Source organism: Cylas formicarius, unplaced genomic scaffold (genome assembly GCF_029955315.1).
Source record: "Cylas formicarius isolate icCylForm1 unplaced genomic scaffold, icCylForm1.1 PGA_scaffold_5__7_contigs__length_24384050, whole genome shotgun sequence".
Classification (NCBI taxonomy): Eukaryota; Metazoa; Arthropoda; class Insecta; order Coleoptera; family Brentidae; genus Cylas; species Cylas formicarius.
The window spans coordinates 22480420-22493860 of record NW_026844341.1 but is presented as its reverse complement, the minus strand read 5'-3'; the positions used below and the strand labels follow the sequence as shown (position 1 = coordinate 22493860).

The window sequence follows — 13441 nt, the reverse complement described above, 5'->3', positions numbered from 1 at the left end:
ATTTCTCTCTTTCCGTTCGCCACCGGATTGTCCAAAATACGTTCGAAACTTTATATGCTATATATGTCGCTCCCTACGAGTTCCGCGAAAACTCCCCACTCCCCATTCTTTGAAACCGGTAGCAAACTTTTCGCCTGCTTCTCCTTTGAGTCTCCAGCCCGTCTTTCCACCTTTCAATTACAAAATATTTTCTATCCGAGTCCGCACCTTCGAATCCTCGCCGACGCCGTCGTCTTCCCCCTTTGAGAGCAGCGGCGTCCGACGCCGCGGTTTCGACGGGTTCTATTATTGAACGTCGCGCCGCCAGTGACGTGCGGGACTTTAGAAAGATTTTACCTTTGGGCGAAAATAATTCGGGATGGACGGACAGTGATAAGCAATTTTTTCCTAAAAAAAGACCAAAAATAACCTTGCACGGGGTCAATGTTTCAATGAATAAATTCTGACCCCAGTCTATATACGAAAAAAGCGAATGGGATACGATTTTTTTTTAATTTGGGGCTCACCAGCATCGGGAATGGCGAGGAGGGGCCCTTTCCTCTAACGAGACACACAAAGTGCTAAAACATCCTACGCGGAGGGGATGGTGTAACCAAAAACAATTCTCCTGCTAAAAGCGGCTCGTTAGGATTTTCACGTTTCAGAAGGGGGAATGCGCATAATGCGTCGGCGGTAATGAACGTTTATAAATTTCAGGTTTATTTTTACAAGGGTTCAAGGGCGAGCTGTCAAACAGGAATACATTTGTAACTTTTCTCTTATTAATATTTTGTTTTGTCCGATCATGTTTCAGAGTTGTTTAATGCACACAGGAAAAACAAACGGCCAAGATACATTGAGAGAGATTGTCCTCCAACGACCTTGTTACTGTGAATTCCTTCTAAAGTGGAATTTGCGAGGCAAATTTTATTTAATTAAGTGTAATATGAGATTATTTATAATTATTTCTCATTTCAGGACCTGTTTGGGTTCATATGTTTTGACTATTTTTGATGTGTGTATCTGACCATTTGCGAAATTTAAAGCCACTCGCGTGTTACGGTTCGAGATTTTTATGATTACTTGTAGTGCGATTTGGTTACTTGTGGACCGATATGTTATGCTTACGCTAAAAATGAGAAATAAATAATGAAAAATTATATTGAGATATATAGACGAGTAGGGGAACGACAACGATCATTATTGCTAGCCATCTTGCAAATTTGTGTCACTTTTTATGAAGGCGTTGCCGTTCTAGTTTAAATCGCGTTCGCTGCCTTAAGGCAAATAAAAATCGAAGGGGGAAACTACATAGAAAATACAAGGAAATATGAAGAAATATTGGGATATCGTGACCATATGAGAAAAAAAAAAGCGAAAATTTCCATGCCTTTATGTTTTTTATGTTTACCACATTTATGTAAAGTTGCCACCAATATTTTTATTTTTGTATCTTAGGATTTTCGATTAAATTCTAATTTGAAATTATACCAATAGTAAAATTGATAGAATTTTTCGACCAAAGTCAAAAACAAATTTGTTCGCCCCCGGGGCCACCATCCCCCTGAGATTCCATTTAGAAAATAAATTAAATGTTTATATTTTAGCGTTCGACTGGCTAATAAGTACGTTTTTAGAATTTGAAAATGCTTTCATTTTGATGCCATCTAAGAATTTGGTCAGAAAAATAAAAAGTACGACATTTCCAAATAAAAATTTAAACAAACCATCATCTCGATAACTACTCTTTAGATTTTTATCCGAGTTCAGCTCACTTGAAAGAGCATGGGATAAGAGTTGGATAAATTTTTGTTCAAAATGTTGTCCCTCTGACAAACAGGAATTTTTTGATTTTGTCAAGAAGTTCTTATTAAGTCTGTACTTAAGATAAGGCTAAAAATATTGCATAAACATTGAAAATGGGAAAGGAATTGCAATTTGAAAATGTTTCCCACTCTCAAAAATCGAAATACAGTATTTTGTAGTAAGTAAAGGGTGTACCCCGCCCCCAAAAAATTATTCTTTGCCATTACTACTTACTGACGTAAGCGACGCGAATAAAACAACCCCCTCTCGTGCCCTTCCGCTCCCCATCGGTTGCTGTCGTAGAACGATGTCGTCAGGCTACAACCGCCGGGTAAATTTGTCAACGTCGGACTTGCGCGTATTGTTATTGTTATGAAAAATTTGTTTATGTGTTGGCAGATCCGAAGCGAGTTGTGAATAATAATATATTATGTTGTTATTTGTCGGTAACGATTGGGAGCCAGTGAAAAGCTAGGGTTTGTAATGTAGATAAACGTTTTGGGAGATGAACTCGAGTTATGGTGTGTCTCAGAGTATGTCTTGCCTTTTGACTGATCCCCTCCAAAAAGTTACTACTAGCTTCTTACCCATTGTTACTGGGTATACCCAACATTCAATAATTTACTCAGAGGTAAAGGACGAGATAAGAGCGACATCAACCACGTCTGGACTGATATCAGTGGTACTGTTGAGAAACCCGTTTTACTTTAAGTATATCACTAATTGATCAATTAAAAAAGCTTCAAAATTAGTCACCAGATGCAAAATAAATTGTGAAAAAAAAAAGTAGTGATTTTAAATCTCATAGTCTGGACAATAGTGAACAAAATGAAGAATCTTTCGAGGGCATCGCAGACCTAGAACGAGGCTCTTTATACAAATTTTTTGGTATACCACAAAACATGAAAACTGACTTGAAAGGCTTAGATAGAACAACTCGCCAGATGTAAACAAAATTCAGATGCTTACACCCCAACTCATCAACATCACGACTTTATATCCCTAGAGGAGACGGTGGCAGGGGTTTCTACATATAAGCAAAATTTGTCTCTAAAATTAGTGCGTATCGTATATATTAGTCTATAAGAAATGCTGATAAAAATTCCACATCACTCAACCTAGGTATGCCAATAGTAATCGATACAACAGCAACACTACATCAAGAGCTATTATCTTGATTCGGGTTTAAAGGCCGTCGTCGGTTGGAATTACTTCCTAACGTTTCGCTAGCAGAGGTCCTTCCATCTCCGATGTTGGACGTAGACAAGCCTTAACCAATTTATCACTACATCAAGAAATTCAAGCTTGGAAGGAAAAAACACTGCATGGTAAATACCCTCCAACACGCGAAGACACATTCATCGACAAAACAGCATCAGTACAGTGGGTTCATAAGGGCTTCTTTATCCTGAAACTGAGGCTCTTATGCTCGCAATACAAGACAAGGTAATTAGAACTTAGAATTATTAGAACACATCATGGGTGAGTGAGGCGCACTAGCACTAGATAATAAGATAAGAAGGCACCATCCACTGGCAATAAATCATATATCAGCAGGCTCGAAATGGGAACTCTGTCAAGATACTGGGATCGTCCGGGAGTCAGTTTAGTAGTTGAGTTGGAATAGCAGTTCTGCTAGAGTTCGCCTTTTTTTGTCATATGTTAATTGTGTACACATATTGCAGCTTTGCCATAACAAAGGCATCAGGCATCAGGCATTGGCAGTACCATTAACGCAAAAAGGATTTCAGGGGTTTTTGAGATTCATGGAAGGTTATTCCCCTTTTGGTGTTTGGCATCATCTCTAATGAATCCAATGCTATAATAATGCAGGAGGTGGATCCAAAGAGGAGCTCAGCGTTAAATTTTGCAAGATATTTTTTTTCTATTAAAAAGCAAAATTTCCATTGCTTTGTTGCAGATGAAACACATCTAATTTAATCCGGAACCTCGAAAATCTCGCGTACGTTAAGAAGACGGTTTTGGTATTTCAGAAAACATCGCTTAATGGAACTAGGGCTCTATAAAATTACCCATGTGTACAAACACGGTAAATCTGCGGTCCGGGCGGACGAAAACTGGGGACAAAGGCAGACACCCGCCTTTTGTGTTTTTTGCGTGGAACGCGGGTTTTTTTTCTCTTTTACTTGCCGGCGGCGTTTCGGAAACTGATTGAATTTTTTCCCGCGCCGTCATTTCCTGTAATAACACTGACGAGTGGCGACGGCGCGCGAAGCCTCCGGGACAAATCCCTCCTCCCGCCCCTTCTTCGACCCCCACCTTCCGTAACCCCATTAGCATATAAATGCGAAATTCGAAGCAAATCGCGACACGGTGCGAGGGGGTGGGAGTAGCATTTTCGGCGATAAAGCAAGAGCGATGCAGTTTTTGGCTCGCCGGTGGCATGATACAGGGTGTTTCTAAGCCGTCGAGGAATAAATAAGATAATCTAACTCCGAAGTGGATGATTGAGAAGACGCGAAATGTCGGAAGATGGTTTTATTTTTTTGTATTTTATTTGTATTTTTTGGTGTATTTCTATAGTAAATAGAATATTACAAGGTTCAACATACTTGATGATATTTTGATAAAATAATAATAAGCGCGCTTATTTCTCTAGTAAATAGAATACTGAAAGGTTCAAAATACTTCACAATATTTTGAAAAAAATTGCGTTGATTTGTATAGTAAATAGAATATTACAATGTTCAAAATTCTTGGCAATATTTTGATAAACTTAATAATAATTGTGTTTATTTTTATAGCAAATTGCATATTAAAAGGTTCATAACAATTGACAATATTTTGATCAAATTAATAACAATTGCGTTTGTTTGTATAATAAATAGAATATTAAAGGGTTGAAAATATTTGACAATATTTTGATAAAATTAATAAAAATTGCCTTCGTTTCTATAGTAAATTGCAAAGCTTCATAATATTCGACAATATTTTGATTAAATTAATAATAATTGCGCTGATTTTTATAGTATACGGGGTTCAAAATATTTGACAATATTTTGATAAAATTAACAATAATTGCGTTTATTTCTATGGTAAATAAAATATTAAAATATTCAAAATAAATGACAATATTTTGATAAAATATTTATTTCTATTATTTCTATAGTGAATTAAATATTAAAAGGTAATATTTTGACAATGTTTTGATAACATTATTAATAATTGCGTTTATTTCTATAGTAAATAGAATATGAAAAGCTTCAAAATACTTGACAATACTTTGGTAAAATTAATAATAATTGCGCTGATTTCTATAGTAAATAGATCATTAAAAGATTCATAATAATTGATAATATTTTGATCAAATTAATAAAAATTGCGCTTATCTCTATAGTTAATAGAATATAAAAGGCTTCAAAATACTTGACAATATATTGATAAAATTAATAATAATTGCGCTTGTTTCTATAGTAAATAGAATTTGCAAAGCTTCAAAATATTCGACAATATTTTGATTAAATTAATAATAATTGCGCTGATATTTATAGTATACAGGGTTCAAAATATTTGACAATATTTTGATAAAATTAACAATAATTGCGTTTATTTCTATGGTAAATAAAATATTAAAATATTCAAAATAATCGACAATATTTTGATAAAATGTTTATTTCTATTATTTCTATAGTGAATACAATATTAAAAGGTAATATTTTGACAATGTTTTGATAACATTATTAATAATTGCGTTCATTTCTATAGTAAATAGAACATTAAAATATTCATAATAATTGACAATATTTTGATAAAATTAATAATAATTGCGCCTATTTCTATAATAAATAGAATATTACAAGGTTCAGAATACTTGACAATATTTTAATAAAATTATCAATAATTGCGTAAATTCTATAGTAAATAGAATATGAAAAGGTTCAAAATAATGGACAATATTTTGAGAAAATTATTAATAATTTGGCTTATTTCTATAATAAATAGAAATTACAAGGTTCAAAATACTTAATAATTTTTGTGATAAAATTAATACTAATTGCGCTGATTTCTATAGTAAATACAATATAAAAAGGTTCAAAATAATTGATAATATTGTGATAAAATTAATAATAATTTCGCAGTTTCTATGTTAAAAAGAATATTAAAAGGTTCATAATAATTAACAATATTTTGATAAAATTAATAATAATTGCGCTTATTTCTATAGCAAATTGAATATTACATGGTTCAAAATATTCGACAATATTTTGATAAAATTAACAACAATTGCGTTTATTTCTATAGTAAATAAAAAATTTAAAGATTCAAAATAATTGACAGTGATATGATAAAATTAATAATAATTGCGTTTGTTTCTATAGTAAATAGAATATGAAAAGCTTCAAAATACTTGACAATACTTTGGTAAAATTAATAATAATTGCGCTGATTTCTATAGTAAATAGATCATTAAAAGATTCATAATAATTGATAATATTTTGATCAAGTTAATAACAATTGCGTTTGTTTCTATAGTAAATAGAATATTAAAAGGTTTAAAATACTTGACAATATTTTGATAAAATTAATAATTATTAAAAAAATAATAGTAATTGATTTCTATATTAAGTAAAATATTACAAAAAAAATTGATAAACATCACTTTAACACAGCGACTCTTTAACAAATGAGTGCCTGAAGTTTATCAACGTGTAGCATATTATACTTTTTCTTCGACTTTTAGTTCTTGCGATAGATTTTTGCAAAACGGTCACACGAAAACAAGAAAACTTTCCCAATCCCGTGACTAAAGTACCGAAAATGTTTTAAAAGTGACACTGCACACCTGCAATGCCATTTTGTGTATTTTTGGGTAGAGAGTACAAGAAATATACCACATTGAGAACAACATTTGTCATTTAGCGATGCTTATGGGCAAAGTACAGTGAAACCTCTTATAAGCCGACACTTGCGGTTGCCCTGATATCCGCTTACTGGAGGTATCCGTTTAACAAAGGAACCTACGGTAATTTAAGAAAATATTTATTAATTAATTTATTATTTATAACTGAACATTACAACACAAACGAAAAACTAAATAACATTCAACTATATAAAAATCAGGTAAACTTTAGTCGTAAACTTTGTTGTTACTTGTAAACTGTGGAATGCTTTGTCGGGCATGTTTTGCATCCTTTTCTTCAAAACACTAGATTGGCAATGAACACTAGATTGATAATAGTCTAAATTTAAAATAAATAAAAAACCTCACTATACGAAGCAAATTGTTTCTCAATTTCATCCTCGAAGTGGTAATCTTCATCTGATGCAGGATCGGATTCAATAAATTTTATCACCAATGTTTAAATTTGAACACAATTTTCAAGATTTTCTTACTATGTTTATTTTTTTGACACATGAATCGACTAAGAATGCTCAGAAGCAATTTTCTGAAAATCAGCTTTTACAAAACAATTTCGTATCGTTACTGACGAAACTTCACTAAAGACAATATTAATGAAATCTTCTTAAGTATCAACCCACGATAATAAAATTTCATGTTTTCAACCTTACAATGATGCAGACCATTAAAATTCATTTTAAATTTCCACCTAAATTCTTAAATGCCGTAGGTCGGATGTCTTTTCACTGTAGGTGACTATTTTTTTTTCGATATTAAATTTTTCTGCAAGCTCTCGTGCGGATAGCATTTCCTCTTCCGAAACTTTAATGACTTTCGTCAACTAAGACTTTTTCTGCTAGTAAGGGAATGATTCATGCAGTACCAATATACAGTGAAAATTCCCTACAGGTGTATAACGTAAAACTCTGTATTACGAATAAAATTTGTTGTACTATTGGGTCTCCATACAAAGCTATATATCAATCTACTCTGTATAACGAATTTCTCACTCTGTATACTCAAAGAAAGAAGGGCACATCAGGTAACAAAGTAAGGAATGTAGACCGGCTTGTAATTAATACCTTCTCACCTGGTCCTCCTAACTGTTTTTTCTCATAATAAGCGATTATAAAAGCACACCAAAAATTTGATCTCTAGATGATAAAGTTGCTTTCATTCGGGAGATAGATCCACGATGTGGAAGTGCAAAGGAAAAATCATTCAGTCTGCCTGAAGCGGCAGGCAGTTCTAACAAAAAACTAAGAAAGCAAAATTTGCAAAATATTGCAGTGGTTCCAACAGCAAGGTCTTAAAAATGTACCACTCTTTGCACCTATCGTAAAATAAAGCAGAGAAGTTTGCTGAACAGCTTGGCATTATCAATTTCAAGGCGTCGGAAAGGTGGTTGGGGAAGTTCAAACAGAGACATAAATTATAGACAGATAAGTGGCGAAGCCCGTGATGTCGACAGAAACGTCACTAACTATTGGCTGGAGAAGACGTGGCAAAAAAGTCTGTACGGATGATATCGCAAATTTTTGAAGAGGAGATACGGAAATAGGATGCACAACTAAAGGGGAGTAAAATGTTACTTCTCTTAGATAACTAACTGCCTTGCACATCCCTATATTCGAAATCTACGGAATATTGAATTGGCATTTCTTCCAACCAAAACAACAAGTGTTATTACAGCCGATCGACCAGAGCGTAATAAAAAGTCTTAAGGAAAAAACAGGAAAAACATTTTAATGGAAATGATCGAGTCCGAAGACAAATTTTCCATTAATATGCTAGATGCAGTCAACTTTATCAGTAAAACAATCCTATCGTCATGCAGGACTCATTACCGAGACAGAATGCGAACAGGACTTGCAAGATGATCAGCCACTAAGCGAGTGGATACAGCAGTTTCAAACAACAATTACGTTTACAAATGAGGAGTTGCCAGATTTTATGGTGATAGCTCAGGATTTGCCTACAACAGCAGTGTTAACAGAGGAAACCATATTACAACAAGCAAGAAAGGGTGAGGAGGAGCACCAAGAGGAAGAAGTTTATCTTTGACCACCACCAACCATTCACCAAGAACCATATTCAGTTAAGCTGCTAGAGACATTTTTATGTATTATGGGGAAGATGCGCCCCCTTGAAAAAATTGTGAAAATACAAAAAAATGTTCCTAAGTAGATGTTAAAATCTGTATATAAAATAAGTGCCTATAACTTTTTCTAATGAAAAAAAGCAGTGCCTTCATTTTCGCTATATGGAGTTTCGACTGTATTTGTTCTCGTTATCAGAGGTTAGCGTCCAGTTAAGGGAGGTTCCAGATTTTCTTTTCCGCAGAGAGGTTTCACTGTATTGAATTTTACAGCCTGTCACTTTTAGAAATAATGTTAGAGTCTTTTTTAAGCTCCTGAAGGCGGCATATTAATAATACATTGCGTTTTTCGAAATAATAAAATGCGGTCGCCTCATATTTATCCGAATCTGTGGCAGTTGTAATTTACAGGCAATAAATAAAACCAGACCGCAATGAGAAAGACCGAGTATCGACTTTGGAATTACGGCGGCCGTTGATTTCCGGGAGATATCGATTCCGGTCTTTTCCGTAAATAAATAACTCGAACTGGGTGGGAGAGGGGGGGGGGGAAAGAGAGACACATAGCAATTCATAATTGATAAGCCAAAATTAAGCCTATTGCGCACAGATAAAAGAACCTGACCTATTTGGAAACTTGGACCTGTGCAGAACGTTTTTGACCTTCATATAATTTTAATTGAGATATCGCTGGTACTGCGTATATTAAATTGGTGGCAATAACAAGTAAAATTGCAATGTAGTGTATACAATGAAATGGTGTCAAGGGTGAATCTAATTAAAGCAAAAAAAAATGTATAAGGGGTACAAGCCGTTCCAAGATGGCCGAGAAGACGGCGATAACGGACCTCGCTCTGGATCATTGAAGAAGTGAAATAAATGGTATGAAGAACTGGCTGAAGACGTCCGCATCTCTACTGGCTCGTGCTATGGAATTTTCCCCAAGTTTTGGGCATGAAACGTGTAGCAGCGAAATTTGTTCCGAAACTGCTTAATTTTGAACAAAAGGACCGTCAAAGGAGTATCACACAAGAGCTATTAAACGACGTCAATGGTGAACCTGATATGCTCAAAAAATCGTCACAATGGAAGAATTCAGAATCGGCAAGACCGAAAAAAAGCACGTCAAGTTCGATCAAATTTCAAGGTTTTGCTTCCTGTTTTCTTTGATTATCGTGGTGTAGTACATCAAGAGTTCTTACCAGGGCGTCGTACGTCAATAAAGAGTATTACCTTGAAGTTACGCTCCGTTTCGGAGAAGCAATACGAAGAAAACGTCTGAAATTGTGGGAAGACAATTCATAGACCATAATGCATTTGTTCACTCATCGTTGCTTCTGTCCAACAAAACCAATATGCCTCAGTCACTATATTCACCCTGCGACTTTTTCCTGTTCCCAAAACTCAAGAAACCCATGAAACGAAGGAGGTTTGCAACGTTTAAAGATATAAAGAAAAAATCGCTGTAAGAACTCAAGGCTATACCAGAAGTGCTTCGAGGATTGGTAAAATGTTTAACGAAAACAAAAATAACGTAAATAATTATTATTGAATTTTTGGCGGTTGCGCGGCCGCGGCGCATTTTAGTTAAATCGAAACAAAAGAACGTCGAGGAACCACGCGAGGAGTTCAAACTTCGGGGACGTAGTAATTGCTCTTTTTAATGGGGCACGGAAGTTTGCGAAAACTAGCGGCCTTTTTCGCCGCAACGTAAATCGAACAACGCCGTAAGCAGTCGGAACAACCCCTTCTTTTTCTTTCAAACTCCGGGGGGTTATTTTAGCTGATTAAAGAGTGAGCAAATGTTTATTGTTTGGTTAAACCGTAAGAGGTGCCGGTAGAAACAGAAAAAATGCTTACGATACTAAACAATTGTCTTCTTCTCCTGATATTATTAATAATGCGTCTTCTACGTCATCACGATCCTACGTTTTGTTTTCTTCTTCGATGTCGTCTTTCATTTTCCAGCAATAATTCATTATAACTATTGGTAAGTCAGTCGGAAGATATTTTTCCATTTCCTCCTGTCCGTATTGCGAATTGATCTTCGCTTCGAACGCTATTAGTACCCCTCCTATTCTTTATGATACTGCAATACCCGTTGTTGTGAAATTTCGTTCGACACCAGGAACACGAGAATTCGAGAATAAGCAGTGTCCGCTCCCCTCCTCCCGGGGGGTTTTAAGGTTTTGAAGGTATATCAGAAATGGCTTTGACCGTGAAGCCCGTGAGTTTAGTTTTTTTCTCCTCCTATGTGTTTTCTGTGCTTTTATATGGATGTGACTATTGGCCCTTTGTTACTTGCTGCGAAAAGAGACTCGAGGCTTTCGAAATATATATATATATATATATATATATATATATATATATATATATATATATATATACAGGGTTTTTCACTTAAAACTCCGCACGCCAATAAGTCCAAAACGAAAAGAAATATTTAATTAATGTAAAAAGTAGTCAAAGTGTGGGGTCAAGTAGATATTTCCTAAAGTTTAAAAAATTCGACGCCTGCAAAGAGCTGGGCGTCGCGACGCGTCGAAAAATTATTCGATTGCAGAGACTTCGGAAATACGCGCATACAAAAGTACATATTATTTAAAAACTTTTTTGTTATTTACTCAAACTTATTTACTTTACCCGTTTCTAAGTTATACCGATTTAAAGTAAATATTTCTTGATTAATAAAAAATGTGATTAACGCTTATTTTTACAAGTATGCCATGAATGTTAGTTACTATGGCAACCATTGTTATCGCAGTTGTTTTAAGTGCAATTACAAACAATAGATTTCAACTATTTTAGTATGATTTTATTTATTATTTTTTATCGATTTAGTTCTGATAACATGATAAATAAATGAAAAAACAGTAAAATACCTACAAGTTAATAACCAAAATTATTATTGCAATTAACTACATAATAAGACATTTCAAAAATTTTGTTCAAAATTATGTCCATCTGCTCGAACGCAACTATCAAAAACTTTTAACAGATGAGCTTGGGTCACTTGTAGGAGAGTCCTTCTTGTGATAGCGGCACACGCTGCACTAATTTTGTTAATGAGATCAGCCATATCTTGGATAGGTTCTTCATAGATAACGTTTTTTAGGTAGCCCCAAAGAAAATAATCTGGTGGTGTATTGTCCGGGGACCTCGCCGGCCTCCTTACCGGTCCATTAGTACCAAACCATCTATTGGGATATTCTCGGTTCAAATACCTCGTTACTATTTGGGCATTATGTGCAGGCGCTCCATCCTGCTGTAGCCACATATTCATTCTAGTGTCAAGAGGCACTTCTTCTAATAGTTCCGGAAGTGTAGTTTGAAGAAATCTTAAATAGCGATCTGCATTTAAAGTTCCTTCGTAAAAGTAAGGTCCAATAAGGAATCCATTTAATATGCCGCACCAAACATTGATACTAAAAATTCGTTGGTTACCTCTTTCTGTAATCCAACGAGGATGGTTTTCGGACCAAAAACGACAGTTGTGTCTATTAACGATTCCATTATTTTGAAACCGACTTTCGTCGCTCCATAAAATTTTCGAGAGAAAATTTGCATCTTGGCTATATAAATCGGACAATGTCGCTAAGAAATACATTCTTCTAGCATAATCGCCTGGTTCTAGTTTATGAACTAGTTTACTTTTGTACGGGTGAAAAGAGTTAGAGTTTCTATGTAGAATTCTCCACGAAGAAATTATGGTAACACCGGTAATTTCTTTTATCTCTGATAGGGATATCTTGGGGTTATTATCAACCTGCTGAATTACAGCAGCAGTATTTTCATCATTTGTAGCCGCCCTGTTCCTATCTCTTTTAGGTTTCATAAAGCTGCCATATTCTCTTAAGTTTTTACATAAACTTGAAAAGGTTTTTGCATCGGGGACTCTTCTATGCGGATAACGCCGTGCGTAAACTCTTTTTGCTTCTCTACAATTGCATCTGCATTCTCCAAACACCAGTAACATGTCTACTTTTTCCTCATTGCTAAATTGCACCATTTTCACATAATAATTCTTAGTTTTTTTTTTAACCGAACAAATTTGGATATTTCTTGTGACAAAATGTGACAATTTTTTGATACAGCAATAACAACTTACGTTTGTGATTGCACTTAAAACAACTGCGATAACAATGGTTGCCATAGTAACTAACGTTGATGGCATACTTGTAAAAATAAGCGTTAATCACATTTTTTTTAATCAAGAAATGTTTACTTTAAATCGGTATAACTTAGAAACGGGTAAAGTAAATAAGTTTGAGTAAATAACAAAAAAGTTTTTAAATAATATGTACTTTTGTATGTGCGTATTTCCAAAGTCTCTGCAATCGAATAATTTTTCGATGCGTCGAGACGCCCACCTCTTTGCAGGCGTCGAATATTTTAAACTTTGGGAAATATCTACTTGACCCCACACTTCGACTACTTTTTACATAAATTAAATATTTCTTTTCGTTTTGGACTTATTGGCGTGCGGAGTTTTAAGTGAAAAACCCTGTATATATATATATATATATATATATATATATATATATATATATATATATATATATATATATATATATATATAAATCCTACGTTTAATTTGGTTTGGATGTTCGTCAAATGATATTTTCAGAACAGCAGTTTCCAAAGTTCGTTTAGCTATATGGACCGGCAGCCTTCCTAAAGAGACGGCGCGATAAGAA

At 34.5% G+C, this 13441-nt stretch overlaps 1 protein-coding gene across 13 annotated transcripts in view; it reads left to right on the top strand.

The window, feature by feature from the left end:
• Positions 1–13441, top strand: part of LOC132702184 (fat-like cadherin-related tumor suppressor homolog) — a 347569-nt gene that overhangs the window by 126328 nt on the left and 207800 nt on the right. The gene's annotated exons all lie outside the window — the stretch shown is intronic.